The 13,797-nt window shown below is 35.2% G+C and overlaps 1 protein-coding gene and 1 pseudogene across 2 annotated transcripts in view; one reads left to right on the top strand and one right to left on the bottom strand.

The window, feature by feature from the left end:
* The window catches only part of Dip-lambda (Dpr-interacting protein lambda), a 255,538-nt gene that overhangs the window by 171,596 nt on the left and 70,145 nt on the right, over positions 1-13,797 (bottom strand). The gene's annotated exons all lie outside the window — the stretch shown is intronic.
* LOC143432791 (uncharacterized) lies at positions 9,429-10,213 on the top strand (annotated as a pseudogene).

The raw sequence follows: 13,797 nt of genomic DNA, 5'->3' as shown, positions 1-13,797 counted from the left end.
AGAGAGTACGTTTAAAAAATAGGTCTTTAATTTAATTTGAAATGTGAGAAATTTAATATAATATCAAATATATTGTTTAGTATAACTACATATTTATATTTAAAAAACAATGTTGAGGAAGGTATACCATTTGAGTAACAGTTAGTAAAGGTAAATATAACTCAAATTATATTGTGTTTGAGTCTTGTTTCAACTAGAAAGATCTTACCAATATATTAAAATAATTTCCATGTAAGAAAATGAAGTAAATAAAATGTTATACATACTGTTGTATTACGGATTATATTATATAATTATCAGCTCTCGTCAAAAAGATCACCTCGTGTGATGTACTCATAATTCACTGACTCTAATTGAGATATAATATAAGCTTCAGAAGTAACACAAATCTTGACCTAGAAGTAACAAGTAGCCAATGTCAGGAGAGAACCAATATGAACATTGAATATTGATCGGAAAATTCCTTATCAAAGTAAATTTCTATTTTCAATTTCAGTCTTTAGCGATGAAATTCCTCATCTTATTTTTTGCCAAGATGAAGTTGTGATGAAGATTCAGTTGGAAAATATGGCGACTCTCATTAAACACACTGCTAGGTAAATAGAGCTTTTGAAATCTGTTAATCAATATGTACCACTAATCAAACTGCCAAAGAACATTGAGATAGAAATTTGGAAATTAGAATAGCAATAGGCGTGATGGAGTACTCATCTACTAGTTTTATCAATAAGGGTTTACTGGCGCAACCATTAGAATGGTCCTTCATGGGTATTTTTCCATAATGTATGATCACTACTTCAGGGTTCAGGGATGATCATGCTGGGGCGTCCTAAGTTTCCATCCTCAATCTCACTCTATTTATCTTTAAATAACATTCCTTCTGCCAAATGCTCTGCAACTTCAGCCGCTGTGCAAGTAATATAGTTCACCATACCTCGTGTTAGCAGAAATTGGTTCTTAAATACAGACTCCAGTCGTAGACGAAGTTATACTGTTTGCTCTATCAGCTAAGAAATACTTTAAACCCTAGCTACATTTCGCTGGTGGGCACAGAATTTTAACCGAGTTATGTACCTATCTTATCCTATCTTATACTAGTGCCTATTTTGAACTTTGGTTATTAGCGATCTTACAATGTAAACCATTAAAAACTGTTGCTACAATCATTTATTAAACATTAAATCCTTCACTAAAGGAAGGTTTATATCTTTACTTTTAAAAAAACTATTTTCAGCTAATTTTTGTACATATACAGTGCTTGTGTTTGGTATTACCTTTCCTTCCATTCACTAACTATGGTTCACTTTAACGCGGCCGGTAAAGGAAAACGCTTCTACACAAACTTTACGAGACAAGTTAGACTCCATTTATTTTTAATATTATATTTAGTATGATCAACGGATTAATTTTCCAAATAAGGATTCTCTAATACGTACACTAATAGGCTTCTAACGGTGTGAAAACGTGTTCTTTGTTTGTGATATTCCATCCGATAGTCCTCTATACTTCAAATTTCACTTGTACTTCATCTCAATTCACACATAATCCTTAACTTGCTTATCGTCATCTCTTTAATTTGTTTAAACATTGTCTTTCTTGGTTGCGTTTGATACCTTAATAGCATAATGTAAAACAACGTATACTGGAATGCTGAGTGTTATTCAGATCCGCATTCCGTTTCCTACAAATACTTCGCGTGGCGCCCCCTCCCCCCTTCCCCGCTATCTCCTTCTGCAGTGAGATATTGGTGCGGCACAGATAGGGTCTCTCACCCGATCTCTGGACAACTGCTGCTCCTATCTCGAAAAGGGTTTCTCGCTACGTCTCTTGTTTTGCTTCTATCTACCTATTTCACTCCTTTTCTACTCTACTGCATTAACGATTGCATTAACGTTACTCGATTACTCCTGGTATGTGAAACTTCCTGATACATGTTTCGCCATTACACAATCGATACTGTCTCTTACAGATAATTTTTTTTACTAAATGGAATTATTCCTTGGGGACGAGCATGAGAGTAAACAAATTTGATAATAAATTTTTCATCTCTTACAACTAACGACCGTGATAATATATTGTAGTCTGACTGGCAAGCATTTGTATGAAGTGTAGATATAAGGGATGACTCTGCATACCAAAGTAAGTAAAAAATTAAAAATAATAAAGTTGCTTTTCAAAAAGGACTGGGTATGTGTGTAAACACCAAAAAATGTAATTGTGAATATTCGAGAATATTCCAAAATATATGCAAAAGATTGTGTGTGTGTGTGTGTGTTGTGTGTGTGTGTTGTGTGTCTGGAAAACAAGGGAATGCATGGAAATCCGGGGGAAAGAATCGAGAATATTCGATGAGCGAATGTATAAGAGGATGCGTGTACAGAGTGGATGATGTACGTTATGTTTTACAATAAGTAAATAAACGTTGCGCGAAATACAGAACTGATAGTAGATTTCTTACACGTAACGCGCAGTTATTGTAGGCGGTTGGAGTTTGGTATATCCGAGCGAATTGGTAGCTATCTATTTTTAGTAAGTTTAGTGTAAATTTTATTTTAATAGATAGCTTTATGAATTTTTTTGTGGAATTTGTTTTGATCAGGTAAATCTAATTTAATTGTAGCGTTTTGGATTTTTAATGGTGAGTTGATTCTTGTATGTGATTAATGTTTACACCACTACTTTAGGTATATAGAACAATGTCGTCCGTGCAGCCTGCTGCTTTTTCGTATCTCACTGCGGAAGGCTTGAAGTTTATATGGCGCTCGGTATTTATTTCGATATTTGCCTTTTACTACTTGCCTTAGGATCATGTTTTTGGTTCTTAATAACCAAAAGTCACACACCTTATAAATATACTAGAGCCACGTTTATGGAAGTTGCAACATGCTTGAGTACATTTTGCCCGATTCACTACAAGTAATAGTGAACTTATACTGGGGGATAGAGACATATTTCCTATAATATATGACTGCTCGCAATGCACGGAATAACATTGGTCGCAACTGACTGTTGTTGCTGGAGTTGCGAAATTAGATTCTGTTGTGAAGATCGAGTTTCTCCATGGTCACGCGTATAATATTTACACGCGTTATCGTTTGATAGTGATACAACTACAGAGTAGTACCAACACTTTCCTGCGAAACTAATATCGGGACGAAAGTTCAACCAACAGCGTTTTAGATTCTTTGAATCGAGTTCATAAGTACATTAAATTTCAGTCGACATTACAGCGAATTTCTTCCATTGGTAGTTACCCCATGCAGGATATTGTTTGTAGTTGAGTATATGTTCTTGGTCACGGTTTACACATTATGACAATTCGTGTAGTCACATTGTGTACAACAATAGCAGCATCTCCTTTGGCTTCCAGGCTTTTGTCTACTGAAGCTTCGAAATTAAGTTTCGGCGTGTTATATAAATTTTTCTAATGTAATCCTTACTTTTTCAATTTATGCAATACAGAATGCATGCATGTCGGCAATGTTGATTACTAGGAAAAATTATGATTGTTTTGAAATTTTTGACAATTCTTTTTGGTTATAATTCGGTTCTAAAGGCAGATTATCCTGCAAATATAGGCACGTATTACTTATATACTAGTAGAAGTTATCCTAAACGGTGCAGAGACAAGATATCTCGATTGGATGCCTATTCTCAATTATAGTGCTTCTATGTATAGCCTGCATATTTAGGCTAGCGACGTCATGAGTTATATATAGTGGTAAGTTTTGGCCAATAGTACGCTGAAGCCGAAACAGATCTTCAGAATTGATGAATTAAATCCAAATTCCTTCTTGGTGCTTTTCTATAGCATGCGAATAAAACAACAAATTGTTATCATCCTAACAAACTTTAATTTATAAAGCATAAAAATAATCAAATTTGTACTACAACTATCGTATTATGCGGACACGCTTAAGGAAACGCTTATTTACCATGTAACAAAATTTCATTACGAGCTTTATAAATGGCTAGTTGAAATATCCGCTTAAACGGTTAAATATTTGTATAACAAGCCTGGTCTTAAGTTAAGTGATAGTGAAATTGTTCATTCAAAGTTCCTTTTCCATCCTCTCTCTTCCATTTAGCACTTGTACGCAAGAGCCGTCAAACGGAGCCTGCAGCTGCCTAGATAGAAAGCAGTAGCGAAAGTGCGGGCAGAGAACAGTCACTGAGAGATTAACTCTTGTGAACTGCCAAAACAGTTGAGACCACCACACTGATCGGCGTATACGCCATCAACGTCGCCAGAGAAATGTTGATTTGTCACATAGCATATACATAAGGAACAAAGCTCGAAGTCACGATTCTAGTTAGAATACACTAAAAGATCTAGGCTAGGAGATCCAATATGTTGGTCAATGGGAGAAAATCGCTGATAAAACTGATTAATGGGAGTTTATTTCATGTCGTGTAATTCGCACGAAGAAATATTTAATACTTTCTTTTCTATTCAATCCTTTCCCTCCTTTTTCTGACGATTTCTATTCTCTTTTATGATGAATTTTTATTTTTAGCTAAATAATCGCTAATTTCTTATTTATCTTAACTTTTCGCATAATTTGCGATAAAATTCTTTTGCGATTTTTCGCTTGTGCCTCCCTTTCGTTCTTAATTTTTTTGTTCTACCGAAATAAAGGGTTAAAAACCTATTGCTTTCGGGAAGGTTCGCTTAAAATATCCTTTCGTCATTGTTACGTCCCGACGTTTGGTTTAACGCGGGTGTGAGTTAAGGGATTAGACTTCGTTGAATAATGATCCTTAACCACTTATGTTTTTTATACTTTATATTTCGGTACTGATGGGGAGTGTAGTCGACAAGGTTTGTGTTCTCGTGTAGTTGTTATTCTTCCAGTTGTTATTCTTCTGACTTTCTAACTATTCCGGCGTATTTAAAGGCTCGCCGGTGGGTGTGTTTTTTAGCTAGGACATGCCGATTCGTCCTTACACATTTTTTCGAAGTTTGGTGAGGGAAGCGGCTGTCGACTATTATTGGTTACTGCAAATTCTGATAAAGTAACCGCCCCAAACCGTCAGTCACCCGCAGGTACCCAGTCTTACCCTCGGGTGACGCACAAGTGAGTTCTGCATGTCCTAATCTTGACCGTAGCAAGCAATAAACCCAAAAAGCGCCTCGACTTGATTTGTAGGAAAACGGCATAAAGATTTAAAGAAACTACGACGACCTTTAGTAGGTATGTGGAGTGAACAGTAATTACCTCGACTTCGAAAGTAGTGGCTTTTTGGAGATTATTCCTGCTACGGACATCTGTTTGCCAAATGTGGCTATATTTCGAACAATAAAGTCCACTGGAACTTAACAGTCATCTTCTCTTTAATTGTGCGGCCCTCTTAAAATGGATAACGTAGCGATTATGTTAGTATTAACGATTCAGGGTATTCGATAATGTATACTACGTCATGTCAAACTCCTAACTGAAACCCATTTCCTACATTGTATCTTCTTTCCAACTCATGTGTTTTTCTCTTTACCTTTTTCTTTTTTCTGTATCCGATTAAACTCGTAGCAATATTTTCTCCATTTCTTTTCTGTCACGATTATTGTTTTTTCTCCGTATTATGTTTCCTGTCTTTTTTGTTTCGTTTCTTTTGTATCGAGTTAACCAAACTGTATCATTCTCTGTTTCTTTTTATTTCTTTTATTTCTGTTCCTACTTGCTCGTAAGTTTTTGAACTTTATCTGACTTTATTGTAACAATGTTACCTTGGTTGAAATGGTTACATTTGCTTTTAAAAGTTTCTTACAATAATCCTTGCTTACAAGAGAAACGTGAAAAAGTGTTTGGCATTTTGTGGTTGGCCATTCAACTCAGAACGCACATTTCTACCGCTTCGAGGACCAATAAACGAAAGCGACCAACTGCTCGAGTCGACGAATGCAAAATATTGTAAAGATTCAAAATCGATGTAAAAAACGATTGCTTTTCACTTCGAGATAAATGTTCGGAAAGTGTATTGAATAAGATGAATAGCTATTTTTATTGCTATATTGTAGCGAGTTCCAATATATGTATTGAATTAGTATTATGTATTAGTACACTCCAGCTCCTTTTGGCTATTTCTTCTTTTATTCTTGCGAATCTTTTAATTTGTAATTTTTAACGTTATTATTGCAGTTAGCCACAATTTTTACAGCTCTCGAACACGTGTATCAGCTATATATATTGTGTAACAATGTATATTGTTGCGTAAAAATGTCGGATGATGTATCGCATTATCAAACTGCGTATTAGTAAGGTTTATTAGACATTTCCTATCGCGTTTTCTTTATTAATTTTCCTCTTTCCTACTGCGTATCGAGATAATAATTATGAAGCCGTGCTCGGGTACCATTCCCCTGAGTATCTCCCCAATTCTCTCTCATCCTAGAATAAAGAGATACTGGTACGTAGCTAGCACCCTTTTTCATTCTTTTTGTTTTTCTATTCCTTTTTCCTTCCCATCTCTTCTGCTAGTGTTTTCTGTATACCTCTTTTTTCGTAAATAATTACGCACCTGTAAGGAAATATCGTCAGTGTTGGTAATAAATTAAAGTTAATAAGAACATTAGAGTTAGAATACGAACACTCCTTGCGTTGTTACGAACAATATGTTAATGTTGATTATATGTGTACAATAATTATACAATAATACACAGTTTACGTATTTGAATTGAATTAAATTTTTTGTCGATTTACATTTGTACATAAACATTATTTCTTCCTGAAAAAATCTTTATGAATGAAAGTTACAAATGAATTATTATACGAACGTTCTGAATCGGTGATTTTTAACAATTTTTTCTTTTGCCAACAAAAGAATCAACGTATTATCAACTTATCAATTCACAGTATCACAGAGTACAAAGTATTTAAACCATTTAATGCAAGTAAGTGGGTTGCAACTATCAACTGAAGTATAAAACTTCGAAGAATCAATAATTGGAAACGGCAACGAACCTCAAAACACTAATATTGAAGAAATGAAAAGAACATTAGAGAAGTAGAAGTCACAGAATATCTTGATTACGATTTAGTAAAGGGGAAGATTATCAAAGAATTTTCACTAAAATCTATGAAATAGAAATATTTTTCAAAATAATGGAAAGTGGCACAGATCTGTACAAATATAATAATATATATTATATTAAGTATATAATAATATATATAATAACAGTACAAATGGCTAAAATGATTAATGTTAATGTTTTGTAAAGTCAATTAATGTCGCATTCGAAATAAATATAATACAACAAAAACAAGTCAGTGCAAAGTAATTAACAATATTTTGCATCAACTTTATTTATTAAATTACTACTTATTCAAATTCTACCTAAGCAATATAGCCTTTGTGGATAAAAATTGTAGATGAATTCTCCAGAACCTTCGAGATGAGAGTAGAAGTTTCTCAGGATAGTATTTTAGAGCTTATATTATATACCATTGTGGCAGTTCTTCACAAGTTCCTATTTCCGCCTTCGGTTTCTATATAAAACAAATTTTGACTTACCTCTGAAATTTCTACATCTAACGCACGGATCTGCTAGATAGCCTTACCAACGGGTTCCATTTTTCTCCTCGTTCTCTCTCAAATACGCATTTGTAGAATAAACTCCGCCTCCCCCCATATGCATTGCAGACATGCTACCAAATCAATGAAATCAATCTCTCAATATTTTCAGACGCTATGGTTATCTTAGTCTTCTATAAAGATGCCACAACAACGTGACAACAGTATATAAAGCATTACATAAATTACAAGAGTATTTTAGAAAATAAAAGGAAAAATCCCTAACCGTATTTTATTCGCGTATAAAAATGACAATAGTACCTCCAAAGCATTAAAAGAACATAAATATACCAAAAGAAAAGTGCAGTAAAATATCTTGGAATGTGTTTAGACGGAAGAAAATTCACTTCGCAATATTACATACAAAAAAAGATGGAGAGAATTAAAACCAAAAGGAAGTGTTAATAAAATCAAAATTAGGGCTATTACAATTCTGAAAATTAAGTATTATTTATAAAATCAATCTGAAAGTACGGCATTGAATTATTTATAAAACCAGTCGAAAGCCACATTATAGAAGTAGAAACAATACACTAATCGGAACTTCACAGTGTTTATTACGTTCATGACGAAAAGGTTATTTTTGAGGTTAAGACGTTTTATGGTCTTTAGGATATTTAATTTCAATCCTTTCCTCGGTAACCATCGCGTGTTGTAAACGAGGTATATCTTAAGGGTCGGTCCAATATGTGTACGCAGCGGGACCTTTGAGAAATTTCGAAAACGTCACCGAGAGACTTGGAAGGTATCTTTCCACCCTCTTCGAACGAACACGTGCCTCGAGCGCACAAGAGGATATGGACGATACTCGAACAGGCATACTGATTATTAATTTGCATCGTTTCGGCAAATGCCAACAGTGTCCACCCTCTGCACGGTGGTGGGACCAGCGGACGAGCTCTGAGAAAACTAGCGAGCCGACAAGTCAGTTATACACGGTCATCGAACAACGAACGAACGAAATAGTCCAAATGACCAACGATCGAGGCAGTCTTGCGAACAGTAACGAACGAAACAATCTCTCACAAAAAACGGTCGAATTGTGAGAGAAACGAACGAACATTACCATTAGTCGTTGGCTTGAATTCTTCCATACGGTCGGGAAATGCCAAGCAATTAGTGCAAGATGTCCAATATTAAGTTGGCGGACAGCGTCGTGAGCAAGTGTGTTCGATCTGGGATTTACAACTCCAATGAGTGAGACGATCCGAAAATCCGCGCGGCGAAACGCGAGACACAATATGATTCAAGTTAGGCCAAAGTATGTTCGAAAATGTTTTTGGAAAAACTTGAGTATTGAAACAGTTAACGAAGAAATAAAGTAGTGTACAGTGCAAGAAAATATAAAATTTTGCTAGAAAATCATCTGAAATCTCATCTGTTAAGTAACGTGTGCAATATAAATCTTCTAAGAAAATTACTAAGAAATAGTATAACATAGCTAAAAAGAGGCTCAAATCTAGATGCAGTCCACTTATACAGTATTGCTTTTCAAAAATATTAAACAAAATGTCCAAATAATTTACCGAATTTTTGCCCAAACAAATTGAATAAATTTATTGTGGAGTTAATAAAAAATTATTTTAAAAATTTATTATTTATTATTTATTTTAAAAATTAACGGCTATTCTTTGTAGGGGTTTTATTCTGTCGAGGCGCAATGAAGACTTGTCGCCAAGCGGCGCGATCTCGAACATTCGCAATCGACGATTTCAACTTTTTTAGTCAGAGTCACTTGTTTTTGACGCATTTCTTTCGTTTCAGACTTCTTAAACGATACTTATTTTCTTATATCTTCAAATATTTGAAAAGCGCATTTTTATGATTATAAGTAACGAAAATAAAGTGTCAGTTTCTTAATGATACATGAAAGAAACGTACATGAAACAAAGTTGTTGTGTCATTTAATTATCTTAAGTATCCAGAAACAAATAAGTTCATTCACGTGAATTGAATTTTTGCAGCTGTTCATAACACGACTTGAAAATTGATAATAAATTGTTGTTCATTTAATTCACAAATTATTAATGACTGTTATGCATGTAGTATAGCAGTACCACAACCTACTGGCCTGGAGTAATCTTTCGGGTCACCTCGACCGTCATTTACAATTGTATTAAAGTAACCAGATTTTAATATTGATGGAGGGGGGGGGGGGGGGGTTTGTCTTACTGAAAAAATTGTTTTAGAGTAACAAAATTTTATTATCAAAAAATAAATTATATCCTATTATATTTTTTACAAATTTTAACATATGTAATATTGACAAATATAACTGTTAGATTCATTTAACGAAAATGATTTATTATCTTGTATAGAGGTAATTATATATAATTATAAATAAAATTTTAAAAGTGATGAGATGTTTACTCAAGTGCATTAAACGTTCGTAAATGCTAAAGCTGGTTTTCTAAGTTTAAATCCAGTAATTTTGATCTTTCTGACTCGTACTGTTCAAGAAAACCAACACCTTTAGACCATCCTTGGTCGACCAACCAAGAACATTCGCGTCAGATTGATAAAGTAAGCAGAGCAGGTGTTTGAGTCCCGCATATTTTTTTGGAAGAAAACGAGGCCAACCGCTCTATCACATGCAACTTATTGCTTCAACAGCACAATACAGAACCGCTTTTTGATCGCTTGATCATTGAAGATGAAAAATGGGTCCTCTATGATATAATGCAAAACGCAAAATATAGGCTGTCTCTCAAAAACGGACTTTTTTCATTTTGAAATGCTGAAATCTGGACGAGCCGTAAATGCAGACCTTTACTGTGAGCAATTGGATCGAAAAAATCAATCTTTAATTGAAAAGTGGTCGGCGATTGTCAACAGAAATGGCATTATTCTGCAACACGATAATTCAAGACCGCACTGTGTAAGACGAACCGCAGAAAAAATTAATGAATTGAGCTGGGATTACATATTAAGTATGAGGGAAGTTCTGTCGTTTTGAATCACGCGCATTTCTATGCATTGTCGGTCCTTAGTAAGAATTCTGATTGGACTAAAACTAGTTTGAGCGAATAGATTTCGAATATTATTCAGTTTCCTTAAACTTTCAGAACCGTTAACATGAATGAAGTGAAACTCCACTTAACTGTGGTATCATCGTATACTGTATCAGTTCTAAGGAGGAAATAACGCGGTGAAAGCGAAAGCAGCAAAAAAGTTGTTTGAAGTATTTGGAGAGGTCGCAGTAACAGTCCGAACATGCTAAAGATGATTTAGAAAATTTTGTTCGGGTGACTTTTCTTTGAAAGATGAACCCATTAAAAGGTTGTGTAAAAACTCTAAATTTGGGTATCACACGAATTAAACGAGAAAAATTTATCGAATAAAATTTAATGAATAAAATCAGAAGAAGGTTATGCTGTTGTCGGTTGGATTCCAAGGATGTAGTACACTGTGATTTGCTGAAAAAATGAAACGGTTCATGCTGGTAGTTATCGTACGCAACTGGATCTTTTAAAGAGGGAAATTCAACGTAAATGTCCATCTTTGGCCAACAGCAAGGGTACAATGTTTTATCGTAACAACGCTAGACCGCAAGGAAAATTGCCAAAAACTTACAGAGTTTGATTGGGAAATTTTACTCTATCATTATATCATATCTATGCGGATCGCTGCAAAACTTTCTTCTCCAAATGTCCGTAGAAGATTATCTCGTCAAAAGCGAGGATTCCTTCTTCTGGGGATGAGGGTTTTTTAACTAACAAAGGAAATTGTATTTTGGATTAAATTTTAAATAAGAAGTAATGAAAAATTACTTTGTTCTCTTAAAAAAAAAGGACAGAACATTCCCTTACACCTAATAAAAACGGTAGTCTCAATGTGCCTCTTTGCCGCGTTATTAGGGATTCGCGTTATACAAGTGCGTACCGTATGTATTTATTTTTATATTGCTATTATTATTATTATTATTATTAATACGTTTGGTGTTGTAATACATATAGATTAGCGCGTATAGGAAATCGTGGTGTACACGAGTTTCTCGTATAACACGTTATATTAAGAGTGATTGCATGAAAAACGAACAATTACGAAGCAGAAGACATGCCAAGTTTTTATTATTTGTTGTGCTGTACGCAAAATTGCATTATGTGGAAATCGCTGTCTCGACACTACCGCACAGGTCCTTGTTCTTGGCTTCGGAAAAGAACCTTCACAAACATTCTTCAGCTAACTACGTAGCAGTTATTACCGATTATTATTAAGCGGTACGTTTCGCGTTCACGCATCCTCTTTCAAACAGACCTTCATCAATTACAATATATGAATTGCGTGGTTTGCGTGACGGTGGAGAAGTTCGCGTCGACTCACACTCGGCTCACACTTTACGCCAAACTGTTCTGTAACAGTTTATCCGAGACACGGCTGCCAGCTGCATCAGACGACATCTGCAATCTAACGAAACCTATACAAAGAAAATATCCATCTTTCGGAATAGCTGCGATCAATAACTAGGTTGGGAGGAAACTCGCGAACGTTACGTAATGCACGGAAGCTTGAAACACGCGTCTACGAACAACCCGCCATTTTTCACCATCCATTTGGAATGGAGGTGTCGACTAGTTTGTGTTTCACGATAGACGGTTTTTCACCCACCGTGTGGTAATAAAACAAGACTTTACTCGTCTACATTCGTTGCTTTTCTCTAGTTGGAGTTTCTGGAAATTATGGTTTATGGAGAAGGAGAAGAAGCTACAATTGTACATGTCACGATAAAACCAACATTTACCCGTTCTCCGATCCCGATAGCCGGCTCATTTCTCCAGAGAAAAAATCTACATTTCTTCATGAATCTGCGACTTATACAATATATACCAGTATATCTCAAAATTAAGCATTCGGGGAAATAAAATTTGTCTATCAACCTCGTCACATAAGCCACAATTGTCCCAAATAACATTATCCTAACAAATGAATATGGATGAATTCATCATCGACGTTTGAAACATGTGTAAAAAACAACAACAAGATGGGAAGTACACAGTCGAATATTTGAAACTTAAGCGTGAAATGTTGTGTAAGAATATAAGAAATAATTTCGTAAAGGGTGTCTATGCGTATACGAATATATGAATAATGCAATACACTCTTGACAAAAAATTGTCATGAAGGAATTTAGTCGAATTCTGATTACTATATGTACAATAATTTAAGTATCTAATTGGTTTCTCTAAAACTAAAACTGTTCGATATAATACTAGTATTCCTGGCTCACGCGTCAGTCAATCTGCGAATTAGAAGATTTGAACACGATTGAGGAAAAGAGGACGCTACTGAACGATGCCATCGAATTTCCAACGAGTTTGAAGCGTTAAGTGCGATACCAAATCTTCTATTATATAAGTTACAGTTACTAAGATATTACGCGTATTTATATGTACAATATAACTATCTAGAAGCATAGTGTAACTGATATTGAGAACAAAGGTCGGAATCATTGTATCATAGATGTAGTTGTATCATGTAGATTTAGGTATCTTTAAGCCAATCTAGATCGAACCAAAGGACTTAAAAATTAGAGATTGCGACAGCCAAATTTCTGACAAAGTCAGAATACTATAAATATTATTTTAAAGAAAGTATTATAGAATTTAGTCTAACCACTGTCTGCATTTCTAGGTGGTATGTAACTTTTTCCTAAATGTCCACCAAACGTTTGGAACCAGCAAGTGATCGCTGCACAACGGTTGACCAGACTGTGACTTTGTAGCGGCTGGCAGCAGTAACAATAAAGTAATATTCGCTGTAGAAATAGCTAGCACGGTTTACGGTGTGCAGGATAAGCAAGCTACCTTTGAGGAGACGTTTTAGCTTTTTAATATTTTTAAGTAATAGAAAAATAAACTTTAGTCAACGTCCTCGATAGCAGGTCCATAACGCTATAAACCGAGGATTATCGGGGACCTGGGCCCAGCGGCCCATATGGCCATGACCGTTAGGCCCCAGGTAAGCGAACCTCGGGAAATCCCGCTACATTACTGAAAATTAATAGTTAACAACAATTCCCCCGTCGGCGTCCGTGTCGCCCTTCCTAAGCGACAAGAAGGGCGGCACCCACAAACAGGTAAGATGATTGGCTTACCAGAATATGTACGGTGGCCAATCACCGAAACATACGGGTGCAACAAAATGCTTACAAGCAAATGCAAAAAATTGGCAAAGACATTCGACAAGTTAGAAGGTAGAAATACAGAATTGGAGGCGAGAATCAGAAAT

This window comes from Xylocopa sonorina, chromosome 2 (assembly GCF_050948175.1).
Source record: "Xylocopa sonorina isolate GNS202 chromosome 2, iyXylSono1_principal, whole genome shotgun sequence".
Lineage (NCBI taxonomy): Eukaryota > Metazoa > Arthropoda > Insecta > Hymenoptera > Apidae > Xylocopa > Xylocopa sonorina.
This window is presented reverse-complemented; position numbering and strand designations above follow the sequence as displayed.